General features: G+C 46.5%; 1 long non-coding RNA gene across 1 annotated transcript; it reads left to right on the top strand.

Moving 5' to 3' along the window:
* The first annotated feature begins 281 nt into the window (after positions 1-281).
* On the top strand, positions 282-16,910 carry LOC118358744 (uncharacterized). The gene is made up of 2 exons (XR_004820530.2): positions 282-318; positions 16,203-16,910. It is a non-coding gene; the product is annotated as an uncharacterized LOC118358744 (long non-coding RNA).
* The last annotated feature ends 534 nt before the right edge of the window (positions 16,911-17,444 follow it).

Genomic DNA, 17,444 nt, shown 5'->3' with positions numbered 1-17,444 from the left:
TGTGTGTGTGTGGAGGAAGATAAAACATTTTTTTTAAGTGTAGGATAGCAAAAAAAAAAAAAAATAAAGGTTTGTCAAAATCTACTTTGAGCCCATGAATATGAACTGGATTTGTGTAGCCCTTGTGTGAATTAGGTACTCTGAAAGTATGCTATGTTGAGCATGTTTCCTGAGCCACTGACTGCATGGCGTATCTTTCAGTGTGAGGTCAGCTGGTTCAGCCTGTGTTCTGTTGTGTTCCTGGCTTGGTGCTGTGTTACCACGGCAACAGGATACGAACACACATAAACACTGTTTATTCTGCCGGCAGCACACAAGGTAATGGGTAATCTCTTATCTTAAGAATCACAAGTACGTGTTCAACTTTAAGAAAGGTATATATAAAGACATTTAACAAAAAAAGGGCAGCGGGGGACCTGACTTCCACACAGAACCTGATGCATTTGTAATGGTAGCGTGTCATAGAGGAAATTGCTTGCCCTGGTTTTGGGCAGTTGTCATTCCCAGGGAAGTGGCCTGTTAATCTGTGGTCGTTCCATGATGTTTGTGAGTATTACTGTGATTGTGTGGAAGCCAGGGGAGGGGCATTGTTGCACATATATCTGTTGTCTCCTTTAGAATGAAGACAACATGATTCCCACTCTTCAAAAGACTGAGGATACAAACATGATTCACAGTCACATCATACCCTTTAAGGCATTTTGTCTGCGTACTCATTTCAGAAAGACTGGGACATTGAGCAATTTCATCTGACACCACTGTCCCGTACCCAGTGATGTCCTTTGAAGGTCTTCAGAGGCACAGTAGCCTTGGGGTTAAAAATCCCCCTGCTTTAAATGAACGTTTCACCTTTGATCTGAGATCAATAGCTGAGCTTTACTTAATCAAAGTTGTTTTCTCTCTCTCTCTCTCCTTCTGTCTTTCTCTCTTTCTTTCGTCCCCTTGCCCTTTGGCTCTCCTCACACATCAGGATTGACGTTTCAATTAAATCACTCATTATACTGAAGTTGTTCATCAACCAGCCCATGATGATCTCTGTGTCATTCATTTAATGATAAAAGCCATGGTTGTGGTTTCCAGGCAGAGCACCTGTTGTACCTGCCATCAGCTCCTCATGTGTTGGGTGCAGCTGGCGTCCCAGCTGGGTGTGCTGGGTCTGCTCCATGCCCTGCAGACCTCTACCATCACCACTCACTGGGAGCCACAGTAGCAGACTGGTGACAAACAGCCCTCCAGGACATGGCTCCTCATTCCAGCCAGACCTTTGCTGTATTCCAACTGAGCCCTCAGACCCAGCTCCAGCCCTAACCATAACCACAACCCTAGCTTCATGTCCACACCCCTGCTCATACCTATCCCTAGCAATATCCTAACCCTTACCTCCATAACCCCTACCCTAGCCCCAGTCCCAGCAGCAGTCCCAGCAGCAGTCCTAACCCTAGCCCCAGCCCCAGCAGCAGTCCTAACCCTAGCCCCAGTCCCAGCAGCAGTCCTAACCCTAGCCCCAGTCCCAGCAGCAGTCCTAACCCTATCCCCAGTCCCAGCAGCAGTCCTAACCCTAGCCCCAGTCCCAGCAGCAGTCCTAACCCTAGCCCCAGTCCCAGCAGCAGTCCTAACCCTAGCCCCAGTCCCAGCAGCAGTCCTAACCCTAGCCCCAGCCCCAGCAGCAGTCCTAACCCTAGCCCCAGCCCCAGCAGCAGTCCTAACCCTATCCCCAGTCCCAGCAGCAGTCCTAACCCTAGCCCCAGCCCCAGCAGCAGTCCTAACCCTAGCCCCAGCCCCAGCAGCAGTCCTAACCCTAGCCCCAGCCCCAGCAGCAGTCCTAACCCTAGCCCCAGCCCCAGCAGCAGTCCTAACCCTAGCCCCAGTCCCAGCAGCAGTCCTAACCCTATCCCCAGTCCCAGCAGCAGTCCTAACCCTAGCCCCAGTCCCAGCAGCAGTCCTAAACCTAGCCCCAGTCCCAGCAGCAGTCCTAACCCTAGCCCCAGTCCCAGCAACAGTCCTAAACCTAGCCCCAGCCCCAACATTACCCCCTGGCAATAGTAGAAAGCTCAGAACTCCAGTCCAGACAGAAGCCCAGTGGTAGGATAGGTCAGCCCCTGGCTGTGGGGCCGGCCAGACCAGGGGTACAAGAAAGCCCCTTTCTTCACGTGTCTCTCTCAGCACTGCAGGCTGCTCCTCTCCACGATCTGCGGGCCAGGCCATGTTTGATTGCTGTTTGTTCTGCAGGGAGAGAATTGCTGTAGTGTTTGCCCTGTGGAGTGGAGAGGAGAACAGGAGCGTTTTGTTTGAAGAGCCATCACACTCTCTCTCTCTCTCTCTCTCTCTCTCTCTCTCTCTCTCTCTCTCTCTCTCTCTCTCGCTCTCTCGATCTTTCTCTCTCTCTCTCTCTCTCTCTCTCTCTCACTCTCTCATTACCCCAACCCACACTTGCTCTCGCTCTCTCTCTCTCTCTCTCTCTCTCTCTCTCTCTCTCTCTCTCTCTCTCTCCCTCTCTCTCTCTTTCTCTCTCTCTCTCTCTCTCTCTCTCTCTCTCTCTCTCTCTCTCTCTCTCTCTCTCTCTCTCTCTCTCTCTCTCTCTCTCTCTCTCTCTCTCTCTCTCTCTCTCTCTCTCTCTCTCTCGCTCTCGCTCTCGCTCTCGCCTGCTTTCCTGTTTCCCTCTCCACTCAAATTTACGGGCCCTCCATTGCTAAGCTACGGATGCGCCCAGCAGGTCCTCGTCAAAGCCAGTGACCAGGATGTACTCTCAGAATCTGGCTTGGACCACAAGCCAGCCACAAGCTCATCCATTTCACTGTCTACTTTTAAAACAAACAAGAGTAATACAATCTAACAGTGGCCAAAACTGTATCTGTAACAGCTACATGGAAGTTAAGTAAGTGTTGACATTAAATGTTATCAAATAACACATAACTTGTTCACGGGCTAGACCCCTGCAATAGCAATCTGTGACCTGAGTGTGCTGAAGTTCCACTTTCCTCCTCTACCTATCCACTATATAACACACAGGCTAATGACTGCATATTGACTTTATGAGAGTTGTGGGTTTGACTCAGCAGGAAGCAACTGGTCTGTTTAACATCTAGCTGTAGCAGCATGCTCCTCTTCTGCCAGGCCCTGCCCTGCTCTGCTCTTCCCCTCTCTGCCCGGCTCTTCCCCTCTCTGCCCTGCTCTTCCCCTCTCTGCCCTGCTCTTCCCCTCTCTGCCCGGCTCTTCCCCTCTCTGCCCTGCTCTTCCCCTCTCTGCCCTGCTCTGTCCCTCTCTGCCCTGCCCTGCTCTTCCCCTCTCTGCCCTGCCCTGCTCTGCCTCTCTCTGCCCTGCCCTGCTCTTCCCCTCTCTGCCCTGCCCTGCTCTGCCTCTCTCTGCCCTGCCCTGCTCTTCCCCTCTCTGCCCTGCCCTGCTCTGCTTCTCTCTGCCCTGCCCTGCTCTTCCCCTCTCTGCCCCTTCTCTGCCCTGCCCCTCTCTGCCCTGCCCTGCTCTTACCCTCTCTGCCCTGCCCTGCTCTGCCCCTTTATGCCCTGCACTGCTCTGCCCCTCCCTGCCACAACCCTCTCTGCCCTGCCCTGCTCTTCCCCTCTCTGCCCCTTCTCTGCCCTGCCCTGCTCTTACCCTCTCTGCCCTGCCCTGCTCTGCCCCTTTATGCCCTGCACTGCTCTGCCCCTCCCTGCCACAACCCTCTCTGCCCTGCTTTCCCCTCTCTGCCCTGCTCTTCCCCTCTCTGCCCTACCCTGCTCTGCCCATCTCTGCCCTGCTCTGCCCCTTCTCTGCCCTGTCCCTCTCTGCCCTGCCCTGCTTTCCCCTCTCTGCCCTGCTCTGCCCCTCTCTGCCCTGCTCTGCCCCTTCTCTGCCCTGTCCCTCTCTGCCCTGCCCTGCTCTGCCCCTCTCTGCCCTGCTCTGCCCCTCTCTGCCCTGCCTTGCTCTTCCCCTCTCTGCCCTGCTCTGCCCTGCTCTTCACCTCTCTACCCTGCTCTACCTCTCTTTGCTCTGCCGCCCTGCTCTGCCCCTGCTCTGCCTTGCCCTGCCCCTCTCTGCCCTGCTCTGCCTCTCTCTGCCCTGTCCTGCTCTGCCGCTCTCTGCCCTGCCCTGCTCTTCCCCTCTCTTCCCTGCTCTTCCCCTTTCTGCCCTGCTCTGGGTGAAACCATGACTCACTGCACAACTCAAATCTTGGCTCCAGGCTCACTGTGAGATGAACGGTGCACATGCAGGCCAGCCTGCCTGCCTGACACACAGCGAGAGACAGAGGGGCTGTGTGGTTAGGAAAGGAGGAGGAATCAGGGGGTGAGGTAAGGTACAATATTATTGGCTGAATCCAAAATGGCACCCTATTCCGTACAAAGTGCACTTTAGGGGGCCGTTACGCAACTTTTGGTTATAGGGAGTGCTGTGGAGTAAAGAGATTTGGACTGTTGGGGAGTCTATTGAAATCGTACGTAACCCCAGGAGATAACTGTGTTGAGTTGGGCCATGCTTAACCTCTAAGTTCTATAATCCATCTTGGCATTGGCCTGTTCTACTGCTTGAGTGCTCTTGCTCTGAGTCTCAGTTAATGTGACAAGATGGACGCATGAAATCATGGAAAAGGGCTACCAACTAAGGCACCCAAAGTGATCAGGAGTGTCTTTCATAATACTTTTCTAATGAAGTCCAGTGGAAACTAGATATTTGTTATTCTAATGAGAGAATGGCATGAGTGTGTCCGATCCGGGGTCGGTTGCGCAGCTCAACATTATCCCACTGAGGTAAAGCCTAGGGATGATATCTTGGAGCTAACAGGAGTCTTCAGGTCTCAGATACTGTTAGTCATCTCAACCAACCACTTCCCCTTTACATGAGCACTACACTGGATGTATCCATCATCGTGACATACAGTATCTGTGAATGGGTGTGGTGCCCCTGTGAGTTACTGGTCTGGTTTAACCGTTGGCAAGGAAGCATGTTGACTCTCCGTGCCTGGGAGGTTCACCTGCAGTCCTGCTTGCTTTCTCTCTCATGACGTCCCCTGAGCACCTCCTCCCCACAACCTCCCCCACCTCCCCCGTGTCCCTCAGCCTGTCAGGTCAGAGGGCAGACTCAGGGAGGGAAGGTCACTCAACAACCCTGAGGAATCTCTGTCTACTACAGTAGGGATCGATGGGCCCCTCTCCTTCTGTTGTCTGATCATCTATGATCACTCCAGTGTTATTGCTAAATTGTAATTATATCGCCACTACGATCTATTTATTGCCTTACCTCCCTAATCTTACTTCATTTGCACACACTGTATATAGATTTTTCGATTGTGTTATTGACTGTACGTTTGTTTATCCCATGTGTAACTCTGTGTTGTTTGTGTCGCACTGCTTTGCTTTATCTTGGCCAGGTCACAGTTGTAAATGAGAACTATTTCTCAACTGGCCTACATGGTTAAATAAATGTATAAAACAATATATTGTCCTTCCTTGTCACTGTGGCATAACCTGGCTGGCAGGGGAACTGTTTGAGCTCTCTCTCTCTGAGGGGTGGCTGTTTAAGAGGGGCTCTGGGGCCCTAGGGAGGGAGGCAGGGTGCTGCTTGGTCGGTCCGACTGGCTGTGTGTGTGTGCTCGCTTGTGTGTGTGTGAACAAAGGCTCCATTTGAGGTGTCAGGCATCAGAGCGATGGGGTAGGGGCACCAGCAGGGCCGGACGAGACTGCATCCTATGTCTACCTACACAGATGAATCATTGGCCATCTGACTGGGAGACTGGGAGACTGGGAGACTGTGAGACTGGGAGACTGTGAGACTGGGAGACTGTGAGACTGGGAGACTGGGAGACTGGGAGACTGGGAGACTGGGAGACTGGGAGACTGTGATAAATTGACATATCTAAACGGTTTTGGGCAGTTAAGTGTGTACTAAGTGGCATGGTTAATGAGATACATGGTTTGTGGTGTGTGTGTGTGTGTGTGTGTGTGTGTGTGTGTGTGTGTGTGTGTGTGTGTGTGTGTGTGTGTGTGTGTGTGTGTGTGTGTGTGTGTGTGTGTGTGTGTGTGTGTGTGTGTGTGTGTGTGTGTGTGTGTGTGTGTGTGTGTGTGTGTGTGTGTGTGTGTGTGTGTGTGTGTGTGTGTGTGTGTGTGTGTGTGTGTGTGTGTGTGTGTGTGTGTGTGTGTGTGTGTGTGTGTGTGCTTGAGGGAGGGGTGTGTGAGGGTGTGTGTGTGTGAGTGTATGAGTGAGCGCAGCTACTTAGTTATCATGCAGAGGACAGGGAATATTCAACCAGGGCTGCAAACAGGTAGATCAAAAGTAATGGTGCAGGTGTCTGCAACCAAAGGAACCAGAGAATGAGAGTGTGTTGATCGGTAGGTCTGGGTTGGTCCAGCCAGACGGATGTGATAGTGAGGTGTCACCTGGTGTTTCCCTTGGCAGGCTCTCAGGATGGTTTTCTGTTTGGTTCATTCTGCCTCGCTAGCTCCCATCAGCATGGGAAAGAAACGACTGGCACAACACTTTATTTGTGTTTTCCGTTGCTCATTTTTACCATGTTAAGGGAAATAAGGTTTGTGTCATGTTTGTGGTCGATTCCATGAGCTTAACATGTTCTTTGTATTTTGTTTTGGATGTATGATTAGCAAATAAGTGAATGCTTTGCTCTTGGCAAACAGTTGAGGTGTTAGTGGTTTCCTCAAAAAAGATCTATCAAGCTCTTTCTGTGACTGCCAGTTTATTTCAGGAACAAAATGGTAGAGTTGAATAAATAGAGAAAGTCAATAGAGAACAAAAGACAGTGAAAGAAGTGATGGACCTGCATGTCGAACAGCTATTCTCTTCTGAATAAGAACTGACTAACTACAGCTTTTCTCACATTCACATCCTGACAAACTCAGAAAGAAACAGAGTTTTACCAAAGTTCTATCAAACATGCTAATATTTAGGCAAACAGACTAATAGTTTGATTAGTACGACTCTCTCTTAAAAAAATAAGATGTAATCCGGGGCTGCTTATAAATCCTTAATAGGCCTGTTAATCTCTTATGTAAATTACTACTGCTAAACTTGTTGAATAGAATAATATATGACTTCCAGTAGAAATAGTGACTGAAGAATCTGTTGAGCCACAGCCTAGTTCAGTCGTGACCTATGAACTCTGCGTGGCATACCCTTCGTAACACACTGTCCTGGGCTCGGTCCTCCCTCTCCTTCCTCTCTCTCCTCTGTGAGATGTGTGTGGGTTAATTCATCTCTCTGTGGTTTCCGTGGGGATATTGGAGGCTGTTATGCAGACATGCATGGGAAGGCTTTGTCGCAGCCTGACGGTATGTGTTTGCTCATGGCAGGGGAGGGAGAGAAGAGAAGAGGGCTGCTCTGTCATTTTTATTTTAGTAGTTCATTCTCGGGGCGGACAGGGTGGATGAGAATTGGAAGATGGGGAGGTCAGTTCATTGAGGGTTTCACCTTCAGCCAACAATTAATAAAAAAAACTGCTTTGTTTTGAGAAACTTTTCTCAGTTGTCACTGGGAGCGCATAGAAAAACAGGAAAGATGTATGCATAATACCCAATTTGAGGTCAAAGCATACAGTATTTGCAACCGCTATAAAAGTACTAACAGCTGTAAAGTAAGCAATAATTATATCCGCGATGCATAAACAACTGAGTTAGTAAGTGAATAAAAGTTGTCAGAGCTAAAAAGGAATCAGATTTGAAACTTGATCAACAAAGAATTAATACTTAAAGACACTCGGAACCAACACACCTCTCAACATTTGTTTGATTGTGTTTGTGTCAGTGTCGATTGATGCAGGTTTAATTTATTACTGTTGTTGGTGTGGAGAAACACTGGCTGTTGTTCCGTAGTGCCAGGTGGTTCATGCTCCTTCAGCGCTCTCTTGTAATGTTTAACTAGCCATTGTGACTGTTTTGGATGTAAGGCTGGTCAAAGGGGAAGGGGGGTTATGTTGAACTGGCAAAACACACACACACACACCCACACTCACTCACACACACTTTCCTTCCTACTCTGTGAGCCTAGAGGGATTAGTGATCATTTCTTGGCAGTGAGCCTGGTTTCTACAGCACTCATCTGATCTCATATTTTAGGAGCTTCTATTGTGCTAATTCACGTTACGCACAAATTCAGAGTTTGAAGTGGATGGATAATGCAGTAAAACACAACACATGAAAGCTTGGCTTGGCCCTTTAGAATACATTTGTAGTTACAAAAATAGGTCTCTCGCAGTTATGTTAGTTTCATTGCCCAATTCTTTTACACCTTCTTTTGTTGATTTACAACCAATACACCTGCGGTAATACTACAGCCACTGTGAATATGAGTGAATCTAAAATCTAAGAGCATTGAGTGTTTCTCGGGTTAGGGACTCTGGGCCATGTTTCATTTCACCTCTGGGCTGCAAAACAACAGAGTGATTATTGGCAGGACTCCCACTGCAGCTAATCCCCTTGTAGCTCTTCAGCCCACAGCGACCGACCAACTGGCCAACCCAACGGCTGGCTGGGAAGGTGAGTGGCTGGATGGGGGGCAGTGGCATTCAGTGCCGTTCAAGATTAGGGTGGACAATTTATTTATTCATTAGCATTGCCTTCTATTACAGCATACTGTCTGACTGTCGTTCATATTCCATTCACCCAGCTCAATGTAACATTGATAGGTTTAGGGTAATACATGATACTTGAATTTGCCCTATAACCGTCATGAGCTTCCTACAACCAAGCCTACAAATTAGTTTATAAAGTTTATAACGTAGGTGCACAAGTTGAGAGATAAATTGGAGTAATCAAGATGACAGACAGTGACACATTTAACACAAAGGCACACTAGTCCACTCATCCAAACACTTGCTAAACGTTACACTTTGCAACTAAAATAAGAGTTTCTATTGGACAAAATCAGGTAAGGTAAGGTAATAAGAAACGTTTTGTAATAGAATGAATACATCCCTTATCACTAGCACACACAGTTCACATATAGCATCGCTCCTTGCATAATTCCTTCTCTCATCCACGTGCTCTCCTCTTTTCACCTTTTCCCTTCAGTTGTGGACTTTAGTGCACAACAGCTGTCTATGATCAGGCGCAAAACCCTTTCCAAGACAACCGTCATACCATAACCGCTAACCGCTACACAGTGTATATCGTTTTCACCATATTAACGTTATAGTCAAAAAACTACAACTACCAACAACTTGGTAAACCCACAATCCAATCCATGTGTACACACACGCAGTTTAGTAGTTACATCGGTGAGCCCCTGTGGCAATGCATTTATAAAACGAAAAGCTAACCTCGACTTGGAAAAGTTGTCGTGTTTGATAGCCTTAGCCTGTTGGCTCACATAAATAGCATTCCTCTTTGTATGTGTCACGTTGTTGAGAAGCTAAATTAGCTGCATTAGCTAAGTATGTGAAAGGTAAACTAAGAAGATAAAAAATACAACGAAATATAGCTAGCTCTCTCTCTCTATATAAATGAATCTGTACAAAACTGTTCAACTATTGTCTTTCTCTCTCTTTGAGTCAACTACATGGTATGCACTGCAGTTCTATCTATAGCTGCAGCTAATGCTTTCATTACTAGATTCATTATCTGATCCTTGATTGGATAGACAACATATCAGTTCATATAGCAAGAGCTCTGATAGGATGGAGGAAGTCACAATTACAGATGTAGGATTTTAATTTGATCACCCTGTTATAGGATAACTTTCCCGCAATGCTGGAAATGTAAAAGGTGTAGTGTATTTGATGTTTAAAAAGGTTTTTGAAGTTTGTCATTTCCACTTAGAAATCTTGATTTTCCCTTACGAAAAATATATCAACCCATAAGAAAGGTTGTTTAATTATAATCCACATAATAATTCACATTTCCAGTTGGTGCAGGATTATTTTCCTGCCATAGCAAACTGTCTCAAATAATTTCATACATCTGTACTGTGTAAGTCTATGGAAGGAGTTGAGAACCGTGAGCCTCTTAGGTGGCCTATCTAGCCTGACGATACATGCAAACAAGAACACTACTCATAGAATATTCATCACCTTCTCCATCATGAGCACGTTAACCCCGACCGCTGATAATTCCCCAGTGGCCTATTCACTCCTCCCTAGTCTCCTAAAACCTTCCTCTTAAGGTCTATGGTACCATTGTGTACTTTCCTGTGGTTTCCTCTTCAGCCAGTGTATCGTTGCCTTCATTGTTTTCTTTCATCTTTGCTTTCAGCCACATGAGAATGATGTACTATCCTGCAAGTTGTCAACACTGTCTGTGTGCGTCTGAAAAACCTGGTCCTTCTTCCACCCTTATTATCACATTAACATGTCAACGTCCAGTTTGATGATAACCCAGTAAATGGGTTCAGATTGCCTCTTAGTGCTAATGGAATGTCCTGCTCCGTAAGTGGAGCCCTGCAGTGGACCAAGAATCTCATCCTGCGGGAGGGGACCTGGGATCCATGTGAACTGTGTTAAAAGCTCAAGTGGATGGCAGCGATGGCACAGGTCTCCCCAGGTCTGGTCTGGCAGTTAATCCCTCCAAAGAAAGAGTTATGTAGTCCGGCCGTCACTTTAACCAGTGGCCAGTATTTACAACAGAACAGCCCCAGTAGACAGAGCAGAACAGACCGCGGATGTGTCCAAAATTGCACACTATTCCCTATAGAGTGCACTACTTTTGACCAGTAGTTCACTATATAGGGGATATGGTGCAATTTGGGAGGTAGCTAGAGTGCTAACCTGGGAAAGGGAGAAGAGGAGTGCACCACGTCCTCCACACACTCTGGATCTTTAATGGTTTCTATGGACAGATGCCAAACTCACCTCAGACAATTTCTCCTCTCTTACTTTCCTTCGTTCTCTCTATCTCTCATTGGGGAAGCTATTTTCTTATCAGACTAAAAGTGAGCATTCCTCCTTCCTCCTTTCCTTAAAAGGTTACACAATTCACTGAGGGAAGAGAGACAGGAGATGCCCTTAGAGTACTGAAGTTAAGTTACTCATCTGTCATGACACCGTGTACCACACACAGCAATAGCTTCGGGATATCGTTCTCCTCCTCCTCCTTGTTCAGAACACTTGTACAGGACCACCATTTTGTTATTCTGCATTTTTCATCTCTGATTTAAGCTAAAGGGTCACCACTGAGGTTATTGCAACATGTTCACAGAAGAAGAAGACAGTGAGGGGGGTTAGTCAGGAATGCGTGGGAGCTTAAGGAAAATGATAAAAGTTTGTCTTTACTTAGACTATCCGGTCTTGGTGTTGGATGATTATGAATTGTATTCTACTGCACTGTCCGTCTCTTGTCTCCATTATGTATGTTTGAAATTGCAGCCAAGTGTTTTTCCTTCTGGTAGCCACCTTCTTCTTGTTCAGGAATCTCCTACCCTGTTCCTGGAGAGGTACCGTAGGCCTGATCACCGACAACGATGAGACAGCCTATAGGGAGGAGGTCAGAGACCTTGCCGGGTGGTGCCAGAATAACAACCTATCCCTCAAAGTAACCAAGACAAAGGAGATGATTGTGGACTACAGGAAAAGGAGGACCGAGCACGCCCCCTTTCTAATCGACGGGGCTGTAGTGGAGCAGGTTGAGAGCTTCAAGTTCTTTGGTGTCCACATCAACAACAAACTAGAATGCTCCAAACAAACCAAGACAGTCGTGAAGAGGGCACGACAAAGCCTTTTCCCCCTCAGAAACTAAAAAGATTTGGCATGGGTTCTAGAGCTCAAAAGGTTCTATAACTGCAACATCGAGAGTATCAGGACTGGTTGCATCACTGCCTGGCACGGCAATTGCTCGGCCTCCAACTGCAGGGCACTACAGAGGGTAGTGAGTACTGCCCAGTACATAACTGGGGCTAAGCTGCCTGCCATCCAGGACCTCTACACCAGGCGGTGTCAGAGGAAGGCCCTAAAAATTGCCAAAGACCCCAGCCACCCCAGTCATAGACTGTTCTCTCTGCTACCGCATGACAAGTGGTACCGGAGTGCCAAGTCTAGAACAAAAAGGCTTCTCAACAGTTTTTACCCCCAAGCCATAAGACTCCTGAACAGGCAATCAAATGGCTACCCGGACTATTTGCATTGTGATCATGTACATACTACCTCAATTGGCCCGACCAAACAGTGCTCCCACACATTGGCTAACCAGGCTAACTGCATTGTGTCCTGCCACCCACCACCCCCTCTTTTACGCTACTGCTCCTCTCTGTTCATCATATATGTATAGTCACTTTAACCATATCTACATGTACATACTACCTCAATCAGCCTGACTAACCGGTGTGTGTATGTAGCCTACATTTATAGCCTCGCTACTGTACATAGCCTGTCTTTTTACTGTTGTTTTATTTCTTTACCTACCTATTGTTCACCTAATACCTTTTTTTCACTATTGGTTAGAGCCTGTAAGTAAGCATTTCACTGTAAGGTCTACACTTGTTGTATTCGCGCACATGACAAATAAACTTTGATTTGATTTGACCATCCTGTAGGTTTTCACTCCAACACTAATCTAGCGCACCTGATTCTAATAATTAGCTGGTTGATAAGATGAATCATGTTAGTTACAACGAGTTGGAGCGAAAACCTACAGGGGGGTAGCTCTCCAGGAACAGGGTTGGAGAGCCCTGTTCTAGTTAATTGACTTTTAAACAGACTTTGCCTGCTGCCTCTGTCCACCTGTCTGATCCATAGCCTTAGCCTACAGTATATTATGATATTCTCTATTAAAGACTCTGGTCTGACCTATGGAGTGAGATCCCACAGAAGAAGTCTGGAGTCTGGAATTAGGATCTCTGACCTCTGACTATTGACCAAGTTTTCCCAGCATCTCTACCCTTCTGTGAACCTGGTCTCTGCCTGGTCTTTGCATCACTTCCCACCTCCTCCTACTCTCTAGTAATGTCTTTAAACCCCATGACTCATCTGAGCCGTATTATTCACAACACCACCTAATAGGCAGGCTGGCTGTAGGGTAAGCAAACATTCTACTTTCCCTCTGCGTTGGTTGGCTCTGGTCTGTTAATGGTTTGTTAGTCCACAATCGACAGCTCATAGAGCAAAGGGTTGAGCTAACAACAGGTCAATGCTACACTTACTGTTACAGATGTCAGGTCTGTTGACGTTCATTCGGTTACGAAATACCATTTTCCTGATGTTTGACATGTCGTTTTTTTGGTCTCTGATTGGTTAAGGAGGGTCAGAAAGTCGAAGGAAGGAGTTTGTGATTAGCCTAAAGCTAAGTCTCAGTCAGACATACACAGTGCTGGTTTTGTTACAGAGATCAATGAGACTGTAGTTGATAATGCACTGTAAATTAAGGCAGATGAACCGTCGTGGTTTTCTTCCAAAAGTTGAAGAACAGAGAAATCGAATACTTCCTTTCCTCATCCCCAGTACAAGAGACTCAGCTTTCATGATACCAGACTAGGATGTCTTCTGAGCCTTATAAAAATATTGACAACATAATTACAAAATATCATTAATATGATAAATGGCATCCATTCCTCTTCTCTTCCATTCCTCTTCTCTTCCATTCCTCTTCTCTTCTATTCCTATTCTCTTCCATTCCATTCCACTTCTCTTCTCTTCCATTCCATTCCTCTTCCCTTCCATTCCATTCCACTTCTCTTCCATTCCTCTTCTCTTCCATTCCTCTTCTCTTCCATTCCATTCCACTTCTCTTCCATTCCTCTTCTCTTCCATTCCATTCCACTTCTCTTCCATTCCTCTTCTCTTCCATGCCTCTTCTCTTCCATTCCTCTTCTCTTCCATTCCTATTCTCTTCCATTCCTCTTCTCTTCCATTCCATTCCTCTTCTCTTCCATTCCTCTTCTCTTCCATTCCATTCCACTTCTCTTCCATTCCTATTCTATTCCATGCCTCTTCTCTTCCATTCCTCTTCTCTTCCATTCCTCTTCTCTTCCATTCCTCTTCTCTTCCATTCCATTCCACTTCTCTTCCATTCCTCTTCTCTTCCATTCTTCTTCTCTTCCATTCCTCTTCTCTTCCATTCCCATTCTCTTCCATTCCTCTTCTCTTCCATTCCTCTTCTCTTCCATTCCTCTTCTCTTCCATTCCTCTTCTCTTCCATTCCATTCCACTTCTCTTCCATTCCTCTTCTCTTCCATTCCTCTTCTCTTCCATTCCTCTTCTCTTCCATTCCTCTTACATTCCATTCCACTTCTCTTCCATTCCTCTTCTCTTCCATTCCTCTTCTCTTCCATTCCTCTTCCATTCCATTCCACTTCTCTTCCATTCCTATTCTCTTCCATGCCTCTTCTCTTCCATTCCTCTTCTCTTCCATGCCTCTTCTCTTCCATGCCTCTTCTCTTCCATTCCTCTTCTCTTCCATTCCATTCCACTTCTCTTCCATTCCTATTCTCTTCCATGCCTCTTCTCTTCCATTCCTCTTCTCTTCCATGCCTCTTCTCTTCCATGTCTCTTCTCTTCCATTCCTCTTCTCTTCCATTCCATTCCACTTCTCTTCCATTCCTCTTCTCTTCCATGCCTCTTCTCTTCCATTCCTCTTCTCTTCCATTCCTATTCTCTTCCATTCCTCTTCTCTTCCATTCCATTCCTCTTCTCTTCCATTCCTCTTCTCTTCCATTCATCTTCTCTTCCATTCCTCTTCTCTTCCGTTCCTCTTCCCTTCCATTCCTCTTCTCTTCCATTCCATGTCTCTTCTCTTCCATTCCTCTTCTCTTCCATTCTGCTTCTCTTCCATTCCATTCCACTTCTCTTCCATTCCTCTTCTCTTCCATTCCTCCTCTCTTCCAGTCCTCTTCTCTTCCATTCTTTTTCTCTTCCATTCCTATTCTCTTCCATTCCTATTCTCTTCCATTCCTCTTCTCTTCCATTCCTCTTCTCTTCTCTTCCATTCCTCTTCTCTTCTCTTCCATTCCTCTTCTCTTCCATTCCCTTTCTCTTCCATTCCTCTTCTCTTCCATTCCTTTTCTCTTCCATTCCTCTTCTCTTCTCTTCCATTCCTCTTCTCTTCTCTTCCATTCCTCTTCTCTTCCATTCCTTTTCTCTTCCATTCCTCTTCTCTTCCATTCCTCTTCTCTTCCATTCCTCTTCTCTTCTCTTCCATTCCTCTTCTCTTCTCTTCCATTCCTCTTCTCTTCCATTCCTTTTCTCTTCCATTCCTCTTCTCTTCCATTCCTATTCTCTTCCATTCCTATTCTCTTCCATTCCTCTTCTCTTCCATTCCTCTTCTCTTCTCTTCCATTCCTCTTCTCTTCTCTTCCATTCCTCTTATCTTCCATTCCTCTTCTCTTCTCTTCCATTCCTCTTCTCTTCCATTCCTCTTCTCTTCCATTCCTCTTCTCTTCTCTTCCTTTCCTCTTCTCTTCTCTTCCATTCCTCTTCTCTTCCATTCCTTTTCTCTTCCATTCCTATTCTCTTCCATTCCTCTTCTCTTCCATTCCTCTTCTCTTCTCTTCCATTCCTCTTCTCTTCTCTTCCATTCCTCTTCTCTTCTCTTCCATTCCTCTTCTCTTCCATTCCTTTTCTCTTCCATTCCTTTTCTCTTCCATTCCTTTTCTCTTCCATTCCTTTTCTCTTCCATTCCTCTTCTCTTCCATTCCTCTTCTCTTCCATTCCTCTTCTCTTCTCTTCCATTCCTCTTCTCTTCTCTTCCATTCCTCTTCTCTTCCATTCCTCTTCTCTTCTCTTCCATTCCATTCCTCTTCTCTTCTCTTCCATTCCTCTTCTCTTCCATTCCTTTTCTCTTCCATTCCTCTTCTCTTCCATTCCTTTTCTCTTCCATTCCTCTTCTCTTCCATTCCTTTTCTCTTCCATTCCTCTTCTCTTCCATTCCTCTTCTCTTCCATTCCTTTTCTCTTCCATTCCTCTTCTCTTCCATTCCTCTTCTCTTCCATTCCTTTTCTCTTCCATTCCTTTTCTCTTCCATTCCTCTTCTCTTCCATTCCTTTTCTCTTCCCAGGTGGTTCTTGTTTTCAGCCGCATGCAGTTTGTTCATCAGTAAACATTTCTACCCATAAAATAACTTTTTGTTCTCAAATATTTGTTCTTTAATATATGCAGCTCTGTATTCTGCTATTAATTTTCCGATGAGTATTGTTGTTATCTTATTATTAACATGATAAAAATCGAACCAAAGTTGAATTGTCTTGTATGGCTTTGGGAGGTTTCCCTATTCCTTTCTCTAATGATAGTAAAGTTGACCGGATGAAAATACCTTCAAATTATAACACTCAGTGAACATTTTCAGGGCTTGGATTGGATACCTAACATCTGATGACCAATGTCCACCACTTGCATGTTGTGGATCCATGCAGTGAGAAGGTCTGGATGAACTGATTCTAGACAGTGAAGGGTTAACTCCGGGAGGGCAGCTGGAGAGGACAATTCCTCGGTGGCCATGGATGAGAGAAGAGGAGAGGCCTGGGGAACATGGCAGTGGGTGTCCCCTTCACTCGTGTTCACTCACTCACCCATCTGGAGTGGTACACTTCTTCACCTCCGCACCGGCCTGCCAAGCAGTGGGGTCCACAAAACACATAGGAGTAATCCATATAATACAACAGGAATGGATTTTGTGGAGAGCAGAAAGGGGGTAATGCTCTGTGTTTTCTAAATGGGGGACCGGGAGGGCTTTTCAGACAGAAAACATGCTGATTACTGTATTGTACAGGGCCTTTTGATTCCTCCGCCAGCTCTAATCCCCAGGACACAACAGCCCCCCTGTCTCCCACCAATGGCAATTGAGCCTCTAAAGAGACTTCTATTACCAGCCAGGGGGGATTAATTCTCAACCCGATCAGTCATTAAAGAAGCCAGAACCGGCTGAATTGGAAACCGGTGGGCCAGTCCTCCACATGCTTTTGACTGTTGTGTCTTTCTTCATAGAAAACTGGGTTAACAGTTTGTTGTTTCAAAACAATGTGTAGGCCTGAATGAATAAAGCCTCCCCACTATAGATTTTTCTTTTTTTCCTTATTTTTCTTTGCATTTTTCCTCTTCTTCTTCTTCTTCTTCTTCTTCTTCTTCTTCTTCTTCTTCTTCTTCTTCTTCTTCTCCTCCTGGCTTCCATGGAATGCAATTAAAGAGGGGAATTTGATGGAAAAATGGGGCTGCTGAGCGAGTGGGCCAGTGGGCTATTATCCCTCAGATAGGTCTGAATGGGTCACCCCCCTCAGAGCACACAAACAGAGTGGCCAGGGCCGAGCTGTGCTGGAGAATGGCCCCATCTGAAGAATGCTAGCCAACCCCCCCCTCAGAGCACACAAACAGAGTGGCCAGGGCCGAGCTGTGCTGGAGAATGGCCCCATCTGAAGAATGCTAGCCAACCCCCCCCTCAGAGCACACAAACAGAGTGGCCAGGGCCGAGCTGTGCTGGAGAATGGCCCCATCTGAAGAATGCTAGCCAACCCCCTCAGAGCACACAAAAGGAGTGGCCAGGGCCGAGCTGTGCTGGAGAATGGCCCCATCTGAAGAATGCTAGCCAACCCCC

The sequence above is a fragment of the Oncorhynchus keta genome, chromosome 26, assembly GCF_023373465.1.
Source record: "Oncorhynchus keta strain PuntledgeMale-10-30-2019 chromosome 26, Oket_V2, whole genome shotgun sequence".
Taxonomy (NCBI): domain Eukaryota; kingdom Metazoa; phylum Chordata; class Actinopteri; order Salmoniformes; family Salmonidae; genus Oncorhynchus; species Oncorhynchus keta.
The sequence above is the reverse complement of the archived record's forward strand: the minus strand, read 5'-3'. Positions and strand labels throughout refer to the sequence as shown.